Raw genomic sequence first — 24,639 nt, forward strand, 5'->3', positions numbered from 1 at the left:
TTAAGTGTCATGCAAAAAGACAAAATGCCCTTTAAGAGAAGCCAATGAAAGGGACACTGTTCATCATATTCTTTCTCACGAAAATGAAACAGAGCCCAAAACATGTGTCCCTTTCATCTTCTTTCGTTCACGTGACCTCTTTCTACTCTTCTCTCTATCCCCCGACGGTCTCTCCCTCTTGGCTTTGAAGTTTGCCTTCAACCAGACGTCAGATGTCTCGGCATTCTCCAACTGGAACGAAAATGACACCTATCCATGCACGTGGAAGGGTGCATGTGGTAAGGGGAGTTGCTGGTGACAGTAAGCTTCAATCTATATATATGTCAATCATCTCATAACTAAACTTGTCACTGTATAAAAACCCCGCCGGAGAATGAACCAGAAGAAGATCGATAAAAACACTTCCCCTGTTTTGCTAAAAACTTCCACGTCTCCTCCGCCTGGAAAATGGGTTGGTTATCACCCTTGGTGGCAAAGAGCATTGCCATGAAAATCCCTCCGAACCAGCGGCAACGTCAAAATAATATGCTATTCTTGTGTCTAGATTTCCGGATTTGGTCATGAGAGATTGTTCTAGGTAAGCTAGGGCTTTTCTTGAGAGGATCCTTCTCATTCCTCCGTCATCAATGCTACGAATACAGACCTTACCTCTTTGATTCTTGATCGCCCCCACATCGTTACCGGTGGTTACCAAAGATGTAGTTTCGCATTTTGTTTCTATAGTTAGAGTGATCTGTTTGGAAATCCAGAGTTTCTAATCGTTGTAGCCGAAGAGAAAATTACTTTCTAGAATAGAGATCTCATAACTAAGCTTGTCGGTATCGATGCTCGGTTCTTGCATTTCCAATGGATTACAAGCCATTTCTATAATATAGAAGCACAAAAACAATTCTAAAGGAGGATTATTAATTGCATACCTTGATTTAATCTTTTTCTTTTTTTTTTTTTTTCTTTCACTACAATCTTTGATCTTCCAATAGGAAGTAACTACTTTGCATGCTATTAGTACCGGAGACTATTTCAAACTTAGCTCCTTGTTGACATGGTGTTAACACTTACCAAACGGGTTCAGGTCTACCGTCGCTCTGTTTCTCTGTGAAGAAGATGAACAGTGTTAAGCACCCCAATATTGTAAGGTTAAGGGCTTATTACTGGGCTACTGATGAAAAGCTTCTTTGGTAGTGATGGCTGGAGCCATTGGTGCAAGTATTCTTCGGTGCGACAAATAACATCTGGTCGGTGGTGGATGGAGGCTTTACCTTCATCAAGAGATTTGGGTTTCTGGAACCTAATCTTCAATTTCTTGAGAAAACAGATGATGAAGAGTGTGTTTGGGCTCGCTATAATTTTTTTGAGAAAGAAGATGATGACCAATGTCCAAGGGTAGTTTTGACATTCGTAAAAGTCTTAAATCGCACATGAGGTCACATGATATACGTAACTGACGTTTGTTAACGGTAGGTACTAGATTGTCACAAAATTCATTTTGTGATACTAGATTGTCACATTTTAAAGTTCGGGTGCTAAATTGGTACTTGGCCTAAAGTATAGGGTACCTATCGGGAATTTTCCCTAATATTAAAGATGTGGCCATAATTGTTCTACATTTTTTTGTATTTTTCAGAATTCTTTGTATTTTATCTATTTTTAATTTGTTTCTTTTAACTATGGCATCATGGATTAACCAATTTGACCCAAATGGTCAAATTTCTAAACCAACACCTGGATAGAAAAATTGCTTCATTCCCTATTGGTTTTAAAATTTATATTCCATTTCCATCATTAATAAAAATAAGGGAAAATTTTCGATCAATACCTTGTACTTTGGCTCGAGTGACAATTTGGTCCCCAAATTTTAAAATGCAAAAACCCAGTACTCGAACTTCCAAAACATGACAATCCAGTACTTGCGTTAACCAACTGTTAAGTGGCATGTGAAAAGATACAAATACCCTTTAAGTGTTATCTAATTTTCTTTATCAACCATCCGCTAAAATTAGAACCAATTGTCAAAAATTTCATCCATTTTAATTTTTTCCCCTAAAAGATAATCAACCAAATAGCAAACTGGAATTTTCACACATCCATTTGGGTTTTTCTTTTGCTTTTTTATTTTCTTATTTGGGTTGAAATTTGCAAGTTATTGCAGAACAATAACATTTTTTTGAGAAATTCCGATGGAGCTCGAAAACCTTTCCATGCTTCAGACGTTGGACCTATACAATAACCGATTCTCTAGAAACATTCCCATGTGGCCATGTCTCTAGGTCAACTCAGTAGTTTGCTATACCTGTGAACTTTTTGAATAAACAGAGAGAGCTATTCATCTCTTTCTTTGTTGAATTCATGCTTCTTTCTCATTAGTCGTCTGCATCTAATCTCTTACTTCTTATCTTTTCTTTGTTTCCTTGTATCTAATCGTGTAGGAGGTTGAACAATAATAGCTTATTCGGAGCATTCCCAGAGTCCTTGGCCAAAATCCCTTAGCATGTTTGGTTCAATTCTCATTCTTTCTCATTCTTATCCAAGATGAAATTCTAAAATAGACAAAATGGGTAAAATAGGCAGAATGAGAAAATATTGCTATGAACCAAACACTTTTTTCTTAAAAATGATTTCTTTTCAAACTGACAAGTGTCATATGTACAAGTGCTTTCGTGATTTCATAAAAATACTTTGATAAAAGTACTTTCATAAAAGTTCTTTTGTAAAAGTATTTTTATAAAAGTATTTTTGTAAAAGTACTTTTATAAAAGTACTTTCGTAAAAGAGCTTTTAAAAAAGTACTTTTGTAAAAGTTCTTTCGTAAAAGTACTTTTATAAAAATGCTTTCATACAAGTGCTTTCATGTAAAAGTACTTTCATAAAAGCACTTGTGTAAAAGTGCTTTTATAAAAGTACTTTCGTAAAAGTGCTTTTGCAAAAATGCTTTCACAAAAGTACTTTTGCAAAAGTGCTTTCATAAAAGTGCTTTTATTAAAGTGATTTCAAAAAAGTGATTTCGTGTAAAAGAACTTTTGTAAAAGTGCTTTCATAAAAGTACTTCCACAATAGTCATGCCCCTAAGCATCTATGGCATCAATTTTATAGGTAGTGTTTCCTCAAAGAATGAAAATAAGAAAGATGGGGCATGATTATTTTTCATGTTGTAGGCTACTTCAATTTTTGTGTTGTGGGTTGATTTTTCATTCTAAAAGGAATGTGGCCCATGGCAAGAATTTTGTAACCAAACACTCTAATGTTATTCATTCTTTCTCATTCTTGCCTAGAATGAGCAAGAATTAAAAGAATGAGGCCAAGAGCAGTGAACCAAACATGGCCTTATTTTATTGTGAGAATTATTTCTCTTCATTCAAACTTGCACAGTTTTTTATTGCGTTCTATACAAGAAAATTGCTTCTTGTGGTTCTAATCTAGGAGCTTAACAACAACATTCAGGAGGGTGGTTGATCTCCATGCTAATCTTTCGAGCTCCTTTACCAAATTAGTTGAAGCTTCATCCGATGGGGATTCAGGTGATACATTGAAATTGGATAGGAAGCCAAGACACAAAAGAGTTAGGCCCAACTAGGAGCTGGAACCTTGGGCATGCCGCATTTGTACCGGGGATTTACTTGACACAATCAAGGTTCAAATTATCGATACATATCGATCCATATCGACCAATACGTATCATGCCCGTGGCTTCCCGATATGCCCCTACAGGGGTTGTATCAGGTCAAACCATGGTCAAAGGGTAGCTGGGACTTAAACCGACCCCTCTGAACTAGTTTTGAAAAAAATAAATAAAACATAAAAAAGCGCATCGATACAGGTCGGCATATCGACCTGTTTTGATACTTTGAACCTTGGACACAATTCTCATTAGAATATAATAAAGAAGAATGATCTGGAGCAATTCCAACCATCCAATGAGTGGGTTTGTTAGAAAAGATCGTGTTTGTAGTGTTTGTGACAAAGAGCTTGGGCTTTATTTCATCTTCTTGAGGAGGAAGATGACAGAGAGCAATGTGTTTTATTTCTAAGGGTAATTTTAACATTTTCAAAAGTCTTAAATTGCACATGAGGTCACGTGATATACATACATAACTGACGGTTCATTAATGACAAGTACTAGATTGTCATGTTTCAAAAGTTCGGGTACTGGACTTTTGCATTTTAAAGTTCGGGGACCAAATTGTCGCTCGAGCCAAAGTACAGGCTACTGATCGAGAATTTTCCCTAAAAATAATAATGGTTTATCATGTTTATCTTTATTTAATATGACAAATATATAATATTAAAGATATGCTAATTTTTTTACAAATGCTCTTTTTTGCATATTTATATTTTTATTATTTAATTATGGCAACATGGGTTAACCTAGTTGAATCAAAATGGTTGAACTACTTACCCACCACTTAGATGAAAAAATAGTTTTGTTTTTGTGTCAATTTTAAAAGTATGTCTTTTTATACTATTATATATTCTATTATAATGGGGATACTTGCCATGGTTTGGTGCAGGTCATAAAAGTTGGACTTGATTATATAATCTCAATTTATATCTTTACCCTTTGCTTGCACATGCCCTTTAAGGTATGAATTTAATCATGAGAAACAAAAATACCTATCAAATATAGGATTCAATGAGAGAATGACATTTAGTACCTTAAATATGGGACTTAATATAGGATCTAATGATAAGGAATAAAATTACCTTAAATATAAGACTCAATGAGAGAGAATGATAGTGTTTTTTTGGTGAGAAAAAGAATGGGAATTAATACCTTACACATGTGGCCTAATGAGAGGCAATTGAATGAAATAAATAGTAGTATTCAAATTACATTTTTTGCCCTCACAATAGAGAGGGACCAAATTTAAAAAGAGTGGTTTTTTAGTCAAGAAAAGTTTAAAAATCTAAAACCTTATTCATACTTTTTTTATAATAGTTTTTCATTCCTTTTCATTGCATTTGATCATAGCTTTGTGCTGAATTTAGATAATTTTTTTTCATTTAACTTTTTTTTCACTTCATAGGTAAAATGGTGTTGGTTTTTCACTTCAATAGTGGCCATGCTTGCTAGCATATAATCACTTATGGGCCTTGCTTATCTTAATACCCCATTCATTTTTAGGTAAATCACTTACCTACGTGTTTTTTAGGCAAAACTACCAAGGTAAATGCATTTATTTGTGTTTTTTTATCAAAGTAAGTTTTTATTTATATTTTTATCCTTATACCTTTTTTTTTTCATTTTTAGCACTTGTATTATGGGTATTTTTGTCTTATTAAATTTTAGCAACTTTCCTTTGGTGACAAAGTAACTTACCTACTTGGGAAAATGATAATAGTTTTCTAGATAAGTTAAAAAAAAAACTTATCCAAGGAAAAGTTATTTTACCTTTTTTTTGTATATTTTGGAGGGCTACAAAACGGAGGATAGTCCATCCCCCAACCTAGGTGTAGGTGCAAGTGGGATTCAATCCCAAGTCTCCACTACAACCAACAGGAAATCTTATCAACCAACTGGTTGGCACCTTGTAGGAGTTGTTTTATCTAGGTCCCACATTTACCAATAAGGCCCTATTGGTTTGTTGGTATCCTATGAGGGGTAAATTGGTTAACCGTGTAATTGATCACAATCCCTACATTTATATTCGGGGTCTTCATGGGTCGGTTCGGCTTGGTTCCAAGCTATTTGGCCAACCAAATCGACTTGGTTGGGTTGGGGATTTAGTCACCCAAACCCAACTGACCATGACGAAAACCGGCCAACTTGGGTTGTATCGGTTTGGGGTGGTTCAAAAAATTAAATTTAGAAGTTAAATTTAAATTTAAAGAATTGTAATGGTATTATTAAAAAGTAAATTTCAAAAAAAATAAAATTACAATACAAAATATTTTAAAATAGGAAATATGGGATTTTTTCACTTTCCCATATTAAAAAATATAAATTTAAAATATAAAATTTCAATATATCTATGGTCGGGTTAGTTCGGTTTTGGTTGGTTTACAAATGATCAAACCAAAAATGACCCAACCTCTCAGGTTAGCATAAAAACCAAACTAAAACTGACCAACTTGGATCAGGTTGGCTGGTTTGGTCAATTTCATCGATTTGGTGAAACATAAATTAAAATACATATGTTACATGTAGAACATAATTACATATTATTTATTGATAAAATACATGTTTATACATATCTATACACACATATACATGTATATATATACATATATATGTATAAATTTACGTACTTCTGATGAGGCATGGTCTGACTTGCAACCTAGAGGCAAAAATGGTTTTCCCTCCGAGTCAATTTTTAAAACATTAGTTAAAAGAATTCGGATTTATCAACTACCCCCACCCGTCCCGCAACTTATCCGTAGCGGGGTCTAAAGGTGGAGTGCCTTGTCCAATGGTTCAGTTAACTACAAGCGTTGGTTCAAACCCACGGAAGGGTTTGCTTTCCCATGCCGAATTGCCACTGGGGAAAAACTTTAGCTGTTTGTAAAAAACAGCCTGGGCTGTTTTGGAAGCTTGTAGTGAATGCCATATCATGTATAAAGTCTCCCAAAGCTAGTTTGTTTTTTTTTTTTGGGGGGGGGGGGTTAAATTAAAAAGACCCCCCTGTACTATGGGGTCTGTGACAAAGACCCCCCTATACTTTCTTTTGCGACAAAGACCCCCCTTGTACTATGACCATGAGACAAAGACCCCCTTCCGTTAGTCTTCCATCCAAAAAGGCCGTTGCAATATTTTTTAATCCCTATATTACCCTCAAACGAGAATAACACTGCTCATCTTCCCTGACCTCACAATACACTAACAACAGTGGTGATAATCTCCTCTACGTCAGATTCCTTCACATTTCTCTCTTCTTCCCCAACACCCGTGAAAACTTTAATCTACGGTAACTTCAGCCCCATCTGTGCAGGATTACTAGAGAGATAGCACCCATCTTCTAGACTTTCTTTTTGCATTTTTGGCATTGCAACTCATTTGACATCATCGAATCTTGACTTGTTTGTTTTGTTTGTTCGGTTTGTCATCGAAATAATGAAAAAAGTAGGGATTTTTACTCAATTTTTGGAACAACTTCGAGAAGAGTCACTCGGGCTTCCATCAAATAAACTCCGAGGAAAGACAATAGATTGGAAGATTAGTCGCATAGATAGGGAGTGGGAGGCACAAGTGGTTCTCCTTCCATCGGTCTTCTTCAGGTGCCTTGAAGCCCGAAGCGAAGCAATGCTCGAAGGAATTTGTGTGTCCAATTTCTGGGTCTTTAATGGTGGATCCTGTAATTGTTGCTTCCGGTAAGACATTCGAGCAGAACTGCGGTAATTACCAACATCGCCTTCAAATCGACTATTCTCAATTGGAAGAAGGAGGAGGGGGAAGAAAGAGTAAAAGACTCAAGGTGTGTATGGTGCGTTGAGGATGTCGGCTACGGTGAAGTCGGCACTGGCGTGAATGAACTCTACTTCCGCACCATTGCAGTCGATGAAGACAGGCCTGGTATCATCGTCATGCGACGTAATTGCCAAGTGGCCAACTAGTGGAACAAAGAAATCTAGAGTGAAAGAGAGAGAAGTTTTAAGCAAATCAATCACTTCATTTTCCTCTTCTTTGCCTAGTTGGAATGTGGGTTTGAGATAAAGAAGACCCTTTTGGATGTAATGGATGGGAAGAAATCGGAGATCCCACTAGAGTCACTCTTCTTCGTGGAAATCGGAAATTCTCTAAGTTGATTTGTGGGGATTCGCCAGTTGAACTGTGCATTTGAAGATGAAGCGAATTCGCTTTTAAGCTCAAGAGATTAAACCCCAATTCGTCCTCATCTGAGATTACCGCAGATGATGAAAATCTAAACCCTAATTTGTCTGAAGAGGACAAATTCATTTTTAAGCTCAAGAGATCTTAGGTATTCAAGTAGAGGAATCTGTGATCTCGTGATCTCTCTAAGGAAGGTAAAGAGAACCCAAGAAGAAATTAGGGCTACCCTCTGTACACCTCGATTGCTGTCAGCCCTGCGACCTCTCCTGGTATCACGATATTCTACTATTCAAATAAACGCAGTGGCAACATTGGTGAATCTATCATTGGAGAAGATCAACAAGGTGAAGATCGTAAGGTCATGCAGGGGTTGTACCACCATTGATCGATGTACTGAAAGGTGGATTCGCTAAGGCGTAGGAACACGCAGCTAGTGCCCTATTCAGCTTGGCGCTTGACGATGACAACAAAACGGCAATAGAGGTTTTAGGTTCATTGCTGCCACTTCTGCACCTACTCCATCCAAGAGCGAGCGGGCTTGGCACGACTCCATGCTAGCTTTGTATCACCTCTCACTCGTTTAGAGTAATCGCACCAAACTCATGAAAATGGGTTCAATCCCAACGCTGCCAAGGGGAAGGGGAAGAAGAGAGAGAGAGAGAGAGAGAGATGTGAAGGAATCTGAGGTAGAGGAGATTACCGCCATTGCTGTTTATGTATCATGAGGTCAGGGAAGATGAACAATGTTTTTCTCGTCCGAGGGTAATATGGGGATTAACAAATATTGCGACGGCCTTTTTGGACGGAAGGCTAACGGAAGGGGTCTTTGTCTCACAGTCATAGTATAAGAGGGTATTTGTCGCAAAACAAAGTAGAGGGGGTCTTTATAATTTACCCTTTTCTTTCAAACAGCCAAAATGACAGTCTTGAATGAGTTGAAGACAAGAATTTACAACACGGGCTGGGCACCCAATGTGTAACAGGTATTACTTTTTGAAAAGTAACGGGAGAAGGGTTAAACTCTCGGTTACATCTCTTTTAATTTTTAAATTGATTTTTATAAAAGTCAAATAATATAATTTGTTAACCTTTTGTCTCCCTCCCTCTCTCTCGCTCAAAGAAACCTAATCCCCCATGAGAAAGAAGCTGAGCAAATCAAATGGGAGAGAGAAGCAGAGGCCCCCAACAAGTCCTATTCTGACTTACGAGCTCCCTTTTTCTCTCTCCTCCTTTGCAGTCAAAAAACTAAAAAGGTAACGGACAGTTATCTACTCTCCCGTTACTTTTATATGCTAATAAATAAAAGGGAGAAATAGGATGCGTGTTGCAACGCAATTGGGTGCCCAGCCCCCAGCCCCCAGCCCATGTTGTAAATTCTTGCCTTCAGCTCATCCAAACCCCCAAAGTGAAACCGGCCACTGGGCCCTACATGCATTGCCGCGACCAATCCGGATTAGCTGCACTTGATTACTATGTTGGGACTGTTTGAACTTTGACCAATAACCATTGATCGCTGATCGCTGCAACTTAGCGGGCTCAGAAATTTTAACGGGCCCGGTCCAATACTATAACCAGCATTCCATGTACAGACATTTGACGGAGCAGCTTGGGCTTGTAAATCCAGACCCAGCAGCAGGCCCACTCCAATGGAATTTAATGAGATGGATGGGGCATAAATGGATTTGGACCCATTGACACCCAAGTTATCAAAAGCTGATTAACCAATGAAGACAAAGTGGATTGTCTCCATGGGGCTAATACAAAAGGGTTGATCCAATCCCAAATCACTGAACTACTATGAAAACACCCATACGGCCATAGCCTATATGGTCCATACACCAGACTAGCGATAGGGTTGATCGTGGGCTGGGCCAGGCCGGGTTTAGCACCTAGTATAAGGGGGCTTAACCTAATCCTGGGCCAAGCCCGGCCCAAATCACTATCATATTTATATTTACGCATAATGCACGTAAGTTAAAGAGTAAGAAGGAATGAATGATATCTAAGCATGATAACAAGAAGATGTTTCATGGCCCAACAAAGTTAATGATGAAGAAAAGATTTTGTCCTCAGAAATGACACTTCAAAACAAAATCTTGCTCTTGTTATAGAAGACCAAGATGCGTCCTTGCAAATGGCATCTACTGATTAAGCCTTCTAACATTCGACCTTAATTACTATCTTCTAATTAGTCTCTAACATGAAACATAAATTTGATATTCCAGGATGACTGGAAATAAAAGAAAACTTATAATACAAATGGATTCAGAATACAGAGAATTCATACTAGAGTGGTGTCCTAGTAATAAAACAAGACAAAATTCATAATGCATTAACGCAGTATATAAGCCCAAAACAAAATCTAAACACGGATCCTTACAATATAAACATACAACAAACACAATATTCATCATATTTCACTAGTCTCTTTGACAAGCACAACGAAAAATAAAATAAAAAGAATGATGAAGTGCAAAAGATAATAATAATAATAATGATAATGATAATGATCAGAGGCTTTGCTTGATCTATATCTATGTAAGTATCAATATTAAGAAATATTTCAATTTCTGTTTTCATTATATTAAGAAATATTTTCGGTCGTTGTTCTCAATATGTTTTCTGCATAACATATTCATCTCCATATTCTTATCTCTATTTGCTCCATCCTTCATTATTCGTCATATTGTTCACTATTCACTGTTCATCTCCATATCATTATACAATGTTATACTATTTTGGTATCAGAGCCTTTGATCCCAAAGACTGTAGCTTCTTCGAAGATATCACCGGGCTAGAACCCCAATTGGACAAACTAGACACCTGCCATTTTTACCAAAGTTATAACCCTTGAACCAAGGTCGTAGTCGCGTTGTAGGCCGAAGAGTTGAAGTCCGTTTAAGTTGAATGACCGTATTTAGTGAAGTAAAAGGATAAGATGAAAAAGTTATTTAGGACCATCTCTAACTCCGGCAACAACTCTGAAGAAAGTGGTAGTAGCTTGTCCTTGACCAAATCTCTATCAATAAAAAATATAGAAGAAGTAAACTATGATAATATAGAAAATCCTTGCACAACTGGACCATCCAAAAAGTTGCACCTTCTGAAATTTATAAAAGAGGAATGTTTAGTTTAAAGACAGATCTAAACGTTACGATTGTGGAAAGAACAATAACCCTAGGTAAAAAAGTAGAAAACTTCTCTCTTATAGATAAGAAAATAATAGAAACTTACAATTCCTAGGCAAATCACTTGGAAGGAAGTAAAATTGCCGGACAGTTGGTCAATCACTAAAGTGAAGACTCCCAAACCCATCGAATCTACTGAATTAGCATCTATATTCAGTGAGCAAAATGGATCTGTAGAACCAAGGTTTAGAAGAGCCTCGATATCTTTGCGGCTTTCGTACTCTGAACCAGTGGACTTAAGATCCGATTATTCAAGGAGATCTATAGATTTAACAGAATCGACACGTCCTCCTCCTGGCATTATCTATGCCACTTATGAAACACCAATAGCAGATACCCCATCTTTGAACTATCATATAGCCCGAAAAGAAAGCCAGTCAGTAAAATCTTATGAACCTACAGAGGCAGACTTTAAAATCAATAGGTTGGAAACAGAAGAAGATTTCCAAATGGACAAGAACCTCATTAGGTTAGACTTTAATTCACGACCAATAAAGAAAAAAATGGTTTTTTGAAAAGTTTTCTAAAAAGGAAAGATATCATATCAGAGTATTATGGTACGATGATATGATAGAGTTAAAAGAAAATATCCCATTTTGGGATTGGTTTTCAAAACAAAAAACAATATGAGAAAATAAGGCTTCCATCAGAAGAATTGGATCTATGCCATAGAGAAACTGTCGAAAGCTTGGAAGATAGCAACGATAGGGAAAATAGTGGAATCAATCCATCCACCTTTAGATTATGGAGATGAGTATGTTATGTAGAAAACATATTGAGAACATCGATAAAAAATATTTCTTAATATAATGAAAACAGAAATTAAAATATTTTTTAATTTTGATAATTACAGAGATATAGATCAAACGGGTATTCTTAGCGATGATACAACAACACCCAATCGCTTATAAATTTACAAAGCTTACAAATAGCACACTTCTAAGATCACTCGGAAATAAAAAACACTCAAACTATTACAAAGCACTGAGAACTTGGAAACTTCTACACTTCGGAAATTTTTGCACACCTTAAACAAAGAGAAGGGCTCCTTATATAGAGGTTGCCGAAGCTTCGAGAGAGAGACAACGAGGAACCACTTTATTCATTCTTATCTTCAAGGCTTCTATTATTGAGATGCCTTTTAACTTTTCTTTAGTGCATTTGAATTATTGAGTTGCTAACTTATCTTTATATTGTCCTATTAGGACCAGCTGTTGAAGCTCTTACTGTTCAAGATAGGGATGAGTTTCACAATAGTGATGTTGACCTTAGTGTGGGCTGAGCGAGCGGATACTTTCGGTCTCACTGTCCTTTGAGATGCCTTTACTCTTTTCTTTCATCTTTTCAGTCATACGAAGGGACATGTCCTCAAGTTCGATGGGATCCAGGTCATGGAATTTGCTACAGAGCTTATCCATGTAGGACTCAAAGATAGACTGAAAGATGATGTCTTTGTCAGTAGAAGGCTTGAGGGCTTCTATGAGATTAAATTTATCCCACCACTTTATCTCCATCACTCGATCAATGGCTAGAGGCATCCAAGAAACATCTAGCTGATAACTCCATTTTAAAATCCATGGGAGACGGAAGGTCTTAAAGAATTCGAACTGCTTAATGTGACTGAATTCTAAATAGCTTCTCCCTTTTCCAAAATTTTTATATTTGTCAGCTAAATCTTGACAAGGGAAAATATCATCTAAGGCTCCCCATGAGGTCCACCAAACATAGGCTCAATCGGGGAAGGGGCCTTGAAAGTCTTCAGAAAACCAGATGAACCATGAGTGCCTAAAGATGGAGTTTTGTAGCAGACATACTTTATACCAAGCATCTTGATAGCCCCATTAGCTGAACATTCTGGGTCTTCTGTCAATTGGCTTGACAATAAACCTAGGCTTGCTGGAGTCATCCCATGTTGATTTAGTCATAAATCTTACTATTACTAGCTTAGAATAAGCTAGATCAGTTTTGTTAGGATCTCTAAAATAATGTTGGATTCTTGTGGATCCTGATGCAACAGGATTTCCTCATAATATTTTTGGTCTTTATTTAGACCGCAGATGGTAAAATGATAACCGTTGAGAACCCTCGAAGTGAGATGTTGAAGAGCTCTTTTTGGATTGGCATGAGATGTGTGTGACATAAGAAGTTCTTTTCGGGAAACAGTAACCACAAATTCGATTGAATTATAGATATATTAGTTGGAATTAGCCTCATTCATGCCAGGCGATGGATCCCTGATTAAGGGAGATAGTAAGGGTGACTAATTAGTCCTTGAAATTGATCCAATTTGATAAGATCTTGGATTGATCTCATTAGATCTCTTTGGTTGCCTGGAATTAGGACTTATTGGAAGATGTGGTCTTCTATCGGTCATCTTGAATTAGATAACCTTGCAAGAATTCCCTGGTTAAAAAGTTTGGCAGAGCATTATCATATCCTTTAATATATTTAATTTTGAAATCAAATACCAATAAAATAGCTTGCCATCTAGCAAAAATCTGTTTTGAAACCAGGTTTTTAACATCTTTTTCAAAATCCCTTTGGTCAATTTGCAATCAATTTGAAGAGTAAAATGTTGATTTATCAAATCACTTTGAAATTTAGTGATGCAGAGGACTATGCTAAGCATTTCTTCTTTGACGATAGAATATTTTTTCTGGGTTTTCATTCTAGGTTCCCAAGGTAAATTGAATAATTTCCTATTTCCCCTCTCCTTTTTGTTTCAGGATTCCTCCATACCCCAACTCACTAGCATCAGTTTCTATAATCTTAGGAAATTTTGGATGCAGAATATTGAGACATGGAAGGGTTTTGACTCTGTGCTTGATTCTCTTCACTGTTTGGGTGAATTGCTCATTCCATTCAGGGGCATTCTTTCTCAGTCTCCTTTGGAGCAGCAAATGGTCTTGTGCCAAGTGTTTGTAGTAGTCTGCTACGTAATTTAGACTTCCTAAAAATTTTTGGAGTTGGGTTTTTTCTTTAATTTCATTAGGAAATTTGTCCGCAAATTCTATTACCCTTTGGATGGGTGCAATCTTTTCTTTGGATATTTGATATCCTAAAAATCTAATTTCTGTTTGGAATAATTTCATTTTTCTAGTTGAAGTCGCTAAACCATTTTCTTTCATTACCTTTAAAAAGATATTCAGGTGTTTCCAATGGGATTTTAGTGAGGGGGAATAAATTAACGCATCATCTATGTACACTATTATAAATTGATTGTACGGGATAAAAATTTCATTCATAATTTTTTGGAATTTTGAAGGGGCAATTTTTAAGCCGAAGGGCACAACATTCCATTCATAATGCCCAAAAGGAACTGTAAAGGCGGTTTTATATATGTCCTTCTCTTCTATTATGATTTGCTAGTGACCTGATTTTAGGTCAAATTTGGAAAATATTTCTGCATCGTATAAATGATTTATTAAGTCTTGTTTATTAGGGATTGGGTACCTAATCTATCTTAAAGCTTTATTTAATGACTTATAGTTTATTACTAGCCTCAAAACTCCTCTTTCTACTTCGACGGCATTCTCAACATAGAATGCCAGACAACTTCATGGAGACTTGGTCTAATTAGACCTCTATCTAATAATTCTTGGATTTCTCTTTTACAAATTTCTAATAATCGGCTATTCATTTGGATTGGTCTAGCTTTTCTTGGGATTTGGACTTCACTAAATCCTTCTTCATATGGAAGATTAACCATGTGCTTTTTCCTATGCCATAATGCGCTAGGGGTTTCAACGCATATCTCCTTTTCTATTTTTGTCTGGAAATTTTCAATTTTCAGCGAGGTCTTTGATTCATTTAGCAACTTAATGAGTTGCTTCTCTTTTATCTCTGCTTGCAATTCAAAGATAAATTTGACATTGCCTTTTAAACTCTCTTTTAGAGTGTTAATAGTGGAGGCCTTTGGTTTTGGCAAAATTTGTAGGTGACGGGAATTTCTCCTATATTTGTTGTGATTGCTGATGGATCAATCTGACAAGGAAGGATGGATAGTAAAAATAGAGTGCCTAAAATAACCTCTTGCCTCAAGTCTTTTACCATCAGGAATGTGGACTTTAGACAAGTTCCTTGGTTACAAATTTGAGTGACAGAAATCTTATATTTCATCCCTAGTTTTCTCCCATCAGCGGCATTAACTTGTTGAGAAATTTTCTCAAAGTATCTAGAAGGTACAACGCCTTCTCTAATATAATTGATGTCTGCTCCTAAGTCAATTAGGGCTACCACAGAGAGGTTGAAATCCTTAATTCTAATGGTGATTTTTTAGGACGACTTTTGGTGCTTGACTTCCTCTGTTGAGTATATAAACTCTTTGTCATCTCCAATGAATTCAATGGGTTCTTGTTCTGATGATTTTTTTAATTGTTCTAGCCAAAATCTTTTAGCTTCTAAATGGTCAACCCTAATTTTTAGGGTTTTATTTCCTTTTTTAATTGATTGACATCTTGTTGTAGATCATGCAAGGTAGGAGGTCTAGAGTTTTCTGCCTGGGTCCTTATTATCTCTTTCCTTATCTCTGCTTGAAGGGCCATAAGCAGATATTTTTTTTTTCTAGATTCTTCATCAGGAATCTCATCTAGGATTTCTAGAAGATGTTCTTCATTCAAGGTTAATACATTAATTTCCCCCGACTCTTCCTCTTCTGAACTCGTTTAATCTTTGCAAGTACGTATGTCGTTGGCACAACATTCTTTAGAGGAAGTAGAGGATTCCCTTTGTGACACTTCTTCTTCTGCTTCTCCTTATTCATTAATTTTCTTTGAGGAATTTTTATTTTTAAAACATTTATTAGCATAATGCTCTTTATGCCCACATTTGAAATAGGTTGGGGCGGAAGTGTTTCTTGTTATAGAAAATCTTTTTGATTTCTTATATTTCTTGTCTTCTTTTTTCTTATAAAGCTTTAGTTTATTTTTTCTATAGGCTAGTTTGGAGGTTGAGGGCTCAGGAGCCATTCCAAACTGGTAACAAAAATCTCCCAATTCTTTTTTAGAGTTGAATTTTTCTTTCTTAATTTGTCTTTTTAGACATAAATCATTGCATAACTCTAGTCCTACATGATTTACTACTTGGACAAAATATCCATAGGAGTAATTAGAGTAAAGGATTCTACCACCTCTTAATTGCCTAAGGTGGTTACTAACCTTCTGAGAAAACACTGGTGGGAGCCCAGAAATAAATTGTTAAGATTTGTTAGTCTTTGAACTTTGAACAAAAATACATCTTTGTACCATCTAAAATTAGATAGTCTTGCATTTAAGATTTATCAATTGTTCACTTATCCTCTCAACCATGTTGTATGAATTTCCTATAAATTAGTTCAAAATGTTGAGGATTAGGGTAATTACCGCATCTGATATAGGTTGGCCTTGACTTAGGATCCTCTCACCATCTTCATCCCTCGTAATGGCGTTAAGGATATATTCATTTTCTGCCTCTGTGAGATAATTGATCCACCAACCTTTTAACTATCCTGTAAAGGATTCTGTAATGACTGTAGCTATTACCTTTTCATCATTACTAGCCAATTTGTTGGCACTTGCGTATACCATCATGTGATGTATCATATCATGAATCTGGTATTCAGACTTTTCGTCTAAATTCCATTCATAAAATGTATTCCAGTTGTACCCAACTTGTGGTTTTATTGGTTCCTCAAATAAGAGGTCTACTGGGGTGTGCCTATTGTAATAAGGCTTTTTACTTTGATGGGAAAGTTTATTTATCTCTAGATCTTTTATAGATCCAAACTCTGATATTGATTCATCATTTGATTCTTCACTCAGAAAATTCACTGAGTAGGAATCTGATGTTTTTTCTTCCTTCTCAATTTTGGAGGGTTTTGAAGTTTCTCCTCTTTCCCAATTTGATAATGATATCAATTTGGCAGATAATTCCTTATAACGTACTTTTGATAAATCTAGTGGGGTTGTTTTAAGCCTCACATTTTCTAGGAAACTTGGTATTACTGTCATAGGTTTTTCTTTTTTAATTATTGTTTTGTATTTAGAAATTTCTAACGAACTTAATAAAGATTCTATTCTATTGGTTTGTTTACCTAGAACATTAAGGCATATATTTGTATAATTATTTTGTTCTATGATTTGAGAACAATGTTCTGGAGAAACCTTTTCAGAATCTTTCAATGTTATTTAATTTTTTATTGGACTTGCTATTAGCTCATCTTTTCTTATTTTTAAAGCTTCTAAAGGTGGATGGATTGATTCCACTATTTTCCCTATCGTTGCTATCTTCCAAGCTTTAGACAGTTTCTCTATGGCATAGATCCAATTCTTCTGATGGAAGCCTTATTTTCTCATATTGTTTTTTGTTTTGAAAACCAATCCCAAAATGGGATATTTTCTTTTAACTCTGTCATATCATCGTACCATAATACTCTGATATGATATCTTTCCTTTTTAGAAAACTTTTCAAAAAACCATTTTTTTCTTTATTGGTCGTGAATTAAAGTCTAACCTAATGAGGTTCTTGTCCATTTGGAAATCTTCTTCTGTTTCCAACCTATTGATTTTAAAGTCTGCCTCTGTAGGTTCATAAGATTTTACTGACTGGCTTTCTTTTCGGGCTATATGATAGTTCAAAGATGGGGTATCTGCTATTGGTGTTTCATAAGTGGCATAGATAATGCCAGGAGGAGGACGTGTTGATTCTGTTAAATCTATAGATCTCCTTGAATAATCGGATCTTAAGTCCACTGGTTCAGAGTACGAAAGCCGCAAAGATATCGAGGCTCTTCTAAACCTTGGTTCTACAGATCCATTTTGCTCACTGAATATAGATGCTAATTCAGTAGATTCGATGGGTTTGGGAGTCTTCGCTTTAGTGATTGACCAACTGTCCGGCAATTTTACTTCCTTCCAAGTGATTTGCCTAGGAATTGTAACATTATTCCTAGCGTTGGTTTGGAACAGGGTAGTCATTCCCCTGGTTCCTATTATCCTAGTATTAGGACAAATAGTATTCATGGTCTTAAAATAGACCCTGTACACTAATGCTATATTCTCTAAGCCTGGTCTCATATCGAAACCTTGGGTCTAAAACCTGAGAGTTAAGGCTTCATGAATCCCGGAATCTATAAGTGATACGGAAAAATTTGGAAAAGCATTGAAATAAATAGGCCCTTGATGGAAACTTCCTTCTATAACTCCTAATAAGGAGTCACTGAATCTATCATGTTTGGAATCTGTCGAACAAGCTAAAGCAACTGTTTGTAATCCCAATATTGTTAATGGTTTTATTGCTACCTGTATTAGGCCAAAATGTATAAAATTACAGTCAGATTTCGTGTTGTAAGTTTCTATTATTTTCTTATCTATAAGAGAGACATTTTATGCTTTTTTACCTAGGGCTATTGTTCTTTCCACAGTCGTAACGTGTAGGTCTGTCTTTAAACTAAACATTCCTCTTTTATAGATTTCAGAAGGTGCAATTTTTGGGATGGTCCAGTTGTGTAGGGATTTCTCTATATTATCATAGTTTACTTCTTCTATATTTTTTATTGATAGAGATTTGGTCAAGGACGAGCTACTACCACTTTCTTCAGAGTTGTTGCCAGAGTTAGAGGCGGTCCTAAATAATTTCTTCATCTTATTCTTTTACTTCACCAAATATGGTCAGTCAACTTAAACGGACTTCAACTCTTCGGCCTACAATACGACTACGACCTTGGTTCAAGGGTTATAACTTTGGTAAAAATGGCAGGTGTCTAGTCTGTCCAATTGGGGGTTTAGCCCAGTGATATTTCCAAAGAAATTACAGTCTTTGGGCTCTAGCCAAAGGTTCTAGAACTCTTAATAATAATAATAATAATAATAATAATAATGTATAAAGCAACTTTTTCTGACAAGTGGTAAAAAAATATTGTATTACTACAAAGGAGGCACCACCAAAAGATATACATGCATCATGTATGACTATAGTATAAAAAAGGTTTTGTTTGGTTCACAGGAATCGAAATCTAAATCTTTTGGGATTAGAATCGGAATAGTCTATTCCTATAGTTTATTTAGTTCAGACAGGAATGGGAATGGGAGTTGGAATCAAAAAGAATGGGATTTCATTCCAAGGAAGGGTCAAGTTATGACTATTCCCTCAAATGGCGGAATGCCATTTCAATAAGAATGGGAATTGAATTTTTCAATCAAACAATTGGAATCGAAATAACCCATTCCGATTTCAATTCCAGACCCCTATTCCCGCAAACCAAATAGGGCCTTAATGTGAAACCTTAGTCAACACATGACATTTTGCGGAGTTTTCACACTAGGATATAGGACATGAGCATATGTACATTTAGAATCCTTTCAAATGATGAGAGAGATAGATTATATGGCTGTAATGGCCCCACCAACCCTCCTCGGCATGGTATTGTCCAATGGGGGCCTCATGTCTGATGAACAAACAAGAAAATGATAGTAGAGCAATAATTAATACTCTATCAAAGTCTAAAGAGACAAAGACTATATTCCAAATCTAGTCGTTATCAAACAGAGGCACCATGGAGTGATGGAACACATATACAGCTTATAAAAGGAGTTGTGACATCAATGAATTCCAAATCTAACACAGCAACATTAGTTGGGTTCTTGAGGTCATAACTGGGATTCTAATGTCTATATTCTGCAAAGTCAAGTGTAACCGATTTCACCATGGTTGCCTCATCCCAATATCCTTTCTTACTGGGCAATGAGCAGCTAGATAGTTGGGATCAGCTTTTGAGCAGTGCAGCCAGAAGTGCCGTTCCCATGTTTTGTACAAATAATTATACAAGGGTCCATTTGGTCCACAGCCAGAATTTGGAATGGAAATTGGAGTGGTCTATTTTCATAATCTGGGTGGTTCAGATAAGAATGAGAATGAGAATTAAAATCAGTAGGAATGAGATGTCATTCCCAAGGGAGAGGCAGGGAATGACCATTCATTCAAATGGGAGAATGTCATTCTAACAGGAATAAGAATTGGATTTTGATTCCACTTAACCAAACCAAACAGTTAAAATCGAAATAACGCATTCCAATTCCGATTCCAGACCCCTATTCCCACAAACCAAACAGGGCCTAAATTATTCTGATTCATGAGCAGTAAGTTAATGAATTAAATATTTTTTAAGGAGAAAAAGAAAGGAATCATAGAGGAAAATATTTACAACACAGATACAAAGAAGAGAGGAAAACAATAAAATTACCATTCTAAAGCTATCTATTTACCTTGTTGGTTCAATTTGTTCTAAAACTAGATATTATTTTATGCGTTCAGAATGTTCTGCTGCATCCCCATTCGATATGTTGGTTATGCATTAAGAATTTGGGCAGGAGATCCGGACTTATTTTGGTCGTCAAATTCTGTTGTTCTGGGAGCAGTTATTAGCCAAGCTGTAGGGGAGCTTTAGATACCATCCATTGGAGGGGTTATTGGTGGGGTAAACGTTTGATTGAAACACTGGTTTTTCCATTTATGTAGGAAACAAAACCGATAGTCAAGGTTCCAGTCAACTTGTTTCTTTCAATGATCTTATTAATGAATGAATTACCATACTAATCAATAACCCAACTACTTTTGTTGTAAGGAGCTCTAATTATTAATCAAACAGTAGTAGTCAGTCCATGAGATGGACATATTTTGTGTACTTGTTGCATCAGGGCCTTGTGCTTGTCTTTGGCATTGGTCCAACCACAATAACAAGGGTTACATAGCCAATCTTGATTGGTCAACCTCACAACCAAGTTTCTGTCTGGAGTGCTATTTGTGTAGGATTGGTCTCTACCCAGTTTCCAATCTTCATCCAACATTGTTTTATGTTTGGCAGCTAGTTCTGCGCTTAAGGGTGTCAATGGACCGGTTTTGGATTGGACCCCGTTCACTGCAAAATCAATTTGGACTTATTGGACAGACTAACAAAAACATATCGGATTGAACCATTCCAATCCATGATATTTATTAAATTGGATTGGACCTGGTCTGTCCATAATAAATTTATATTGGATTGAGCTGAATTAAACCATATTTGATCCATTGGTATAAGATAAGAATATAGATGTCAATGGACCGGGTTTGGATTGAAACTAATCTAAATTAAAACAAATTTGAACAGAATGGATAGTCTAAACATTGAATTGGACTGGTCCAAAATGGTCTAGAATATTCATTGCATTGGATTGGACCTGGTTCGTTTGTAATGGGCTCACATTGAACTGGATTGGATTAGACCAAATCCAGTCCAATTGACACCCCTAGTTGCGCCTCGTTTCCAGCCCAGCCTAAGTTTTAGTTATACTTGGGTTATGGCTTGGCTAATCCAAACACAGCCAGGCCTATGTTATAATAAGGTATCTCTCAAACCAAACATAACCATTAATAAAAACAATGGCAAATTTTTTAAACTACTACTATTTAGCTAATTGACAAATTGTACCTTTACTGTTTAACCATTATCTTAAACTATTCCTACTATTTCTGACAATTGACTAACTCTACCCCTATTGTTACTGTCTGTTAAGGTTCTGTTAAAATCCATACACACATGACACCATGTGCCGTATAAAATTTTTAAAACTCAATTTTACCCTTCGTCCCACTTATATAAACTCGATATCTATTGTTAGGAAGTCAGTCTTCATGGCACCTGAAGTCGCTCTTGGGTACGAACAGGTCCCTGCCAATGTCTGAGCTCTTGGGGGTATAGTGATTGAGAATTTGTGATGGCCATCGGATTTTGCCCTTTACCACCAAGGAGGAAATGAGCTATTTTGGATGCATTTGGAAATGACGCAAATGGAGTATAAATCATGGTTCAAGGTAAATTTGCACTTTGATTCACTGTTGCTTGTGTTTGTCAACATTACATTTATGAATTAACAAATCACAAAAAAAACACATTTTCCAATGCAAATTTACATTGATAATAAGATGTAAAAATACATCAACAAAAAAGAAGTAAATTTGCATTCAAATGGGCTTTTGATAAAAAAAAAGGCATATGCTTTATTGGAATTTGTGTTTGCATATATATATACACTAAAACAAAGCAGTCAAGAAATTTTCTCCTTTTTTTTTAATTTTTAATTTTTTTATTCCATGTCATTTTTGAAACAACCAATGAGATGCACTTTCCAAGAACCTAAATAATCACTTCTCCTAAAATTTCTCCTAAACTACATCACCCACTTTCTCCAAAATTATCTCTAATTTAATAGATAGTTTTTCTCCTAAATTATCTCTAATTCCTATTTATCCTACCCCTACTTTTTATCTATATTTATCTAAAGAAAGTTTGGATTAAAAAAGTTAAGAATTATTTAAATATTCTAACAAAATTATATAATAACTTTAAAATATTTATTAAAAACACAAAAAATAATTTTATATTTTTACAAAAGGTTAATGGGTTCAAAAGATTTAAACTTAAAAATTAAATTTAACTTTAAAATTTTTCATGAGTTAGGTTTTATTTTGAAAATTAGAAGAATAATGAAAGGTAAATTCGACATTTCATTTTTTTCCCGTTAGTACTTAACTAACATGTCAATCGCAGAAACAATAAGGTACTCTAAGATAAATATGCAAATAGTAAGGATACAGTTTGTCAATTAATTAAACAGTAGGGGTAGTTTTAAGAAATTTTCCCAATTATAAGCTTACAAAATTAGAATGTCAATTAATAGAATCATTAAAAAAATAATAATAAATTAACATATCTGTTAATAGAGGTGCATTTGGATGCGATGAAAATCAAGAACCAATGTAAATTTTACATCGGTTCGGTTTTGTATGCATTTGGAAAGAGGTGTAATTAATATCGATGTAAAGCTACACTCCAGTTCAATTTTGCGTGCATTTGGATGAAGTATAGTTTTACGTCAACGATGTAAAGCCTCATCAACTCTAAAGTTTTACATCGATAATCGATGTAAAAACTACATCGATTTTATCGATATAAAACTTTACACTTTCATTCATTATTATTTTAAAAAAAGCAATGGTCACTTTATGGTTCAGTGTAAAACGTCATCAATATATTTTTACATTGATATGATTTACACAGCCTAATGCATTTCTGTAATTCTAAACACAGCCTAATGTATCTCTATAGTTCAAATGTCAAATTGAAAGATGTAGCTGACAAAATTAGAATGTTTTAGTGGGGCATATGTTTCCAAATCTGGTTCAAAAAATGAGAACTTTTGGGTCATTATAAGACCTATTTACATGGGAGAAGCCTAAGATATCCGCTGGGTGGTATCCCTTTTATATGATCTTCTAATTATCAATACACAAAAAAGATCGACCATGCAAGGTAGTGATGGGACCCATTCAAGATAACCAGGCCTTAACAGACCTTATTTGAGAAATTGCAACTGGATCCCAGCTAAGAAACAACTATTTTATTCTTTTTTTTTTCATACTAAAAGGAATAAAAAGAGAATCGATTGAATGATTATAGCATTTTTGAATATGAGAAAAATAAAAAACAGTCGAAACCTGATTTTCTGGATATGGTTTCTTGGAATTCAAGGTATGTATTCCTTGCTTCTTTTGTTTATCTATAAAATCAAAGAGAAAGCATCATTAATGATTTTCATGTCGCTAATAATCCTTTTGATGCTGATAACAACATGTTGCAGGACATCTATCAAACTATTCAAGACTGCTTTTTGACCTTCTTCTATCTGCAACTGCAACTGTATTCGATAATTTGTTGATTATTTTCACATGTGTATGATGCAGGTATAATGAGTTATATCCATTTTCTTCTCCAAATTTATGTGATGTAATAGTGTCATTGCAATTTATTCTTAAACCTCGCCAATTTGAATTCTCAACGAATTCATACGAGTTAACAACACATTGGTCATGGGCGTGGAAATAGAGTTTGAGGCGAAGGCATGGAACCGCACATGGGATAACATTACAAGTTACAACAATCAAACATCCATCCATCTCAAGCTCAATGCCTCAATCCTTTCCTTAAAATGACCTGCATCATTTGTCGCTTACTCGTAGTAGGTCCTTGACCGAAATATATTTATTTCTTCGTACAATTTTTTGAATCTTTTCCGCTTCGAAAATTGAAATTAGCCCTAGGGCTATTTACAGGTCGGATTGGGTCAGTTTACTGAGGTTTTTTCAATCGATTCGACTTGGTCGGTTTACCTGAGATGGAAACCGAAACCGATCCAATGTTAAACAAAATTGACTTGATCGGTTTGAGTCATATTGGGTTGGTTTGAGTCGGTTTCAACTCTAAATTCATCCATGCCCCCCATGGCCACCTAGTTTTCTGAAATATGTATTTTAGAAATATATATATATATATATATATATATATATATATATATATATATAAAAACAAAAATACACATACAAATACATTAGAATATATATTTTCTAAAAATACATATCTAACATTTCATAATATATATTTTTTAGATATAAATATTGGAATATATATTTTTAGATATTTCAATTTTTAGTTAAGTAGGAACTAAATCGGTTCGGTTTGATTCGAATCGATTTTGATTTTCACACAAAAAAATTGAAACCGACCCAAACCATCGATTTATGAATTTGTACAACCCAAAACTGATCGGTACTAATGAAAACTCGACCGACTCTGGTTGGTCGGGTTGGGCCTTCTTATGAACAACCCTAATTAGCCCT

General features: G+C 35.5%; 1 pseudogene; it reads left to right on the plus strand.

The window, feature by feature from the left end:
* Positions 1 to 1,184: 1,184 nt before the first annotated feature.
* On the plus strand, positions 1,185 to 8,487 carry LOC148849280 (U-box domain-containing protein 39-like; annotated as a pseudogene).
* The last annotated feature ends 16,152 nt before the right edge of the window (positions 8,488 to 24,639 follow it).

The sequence above is a fragment of the Nelumbo lutea genome, chromosome 6 (genome assembly GCF_056320005.1).
Source record: "Nelumbo lutea isolate HS-2025 chromosome 6, American lotus-T2T, whole genome shotgun sequence".
Lineage (NCBI taxonomy): Eukaryota > Viridiplantae > Streptophyta > Magnoliopsida > Proteales > Nelumbonaceae > Nelumbo > Nelumbo lutea.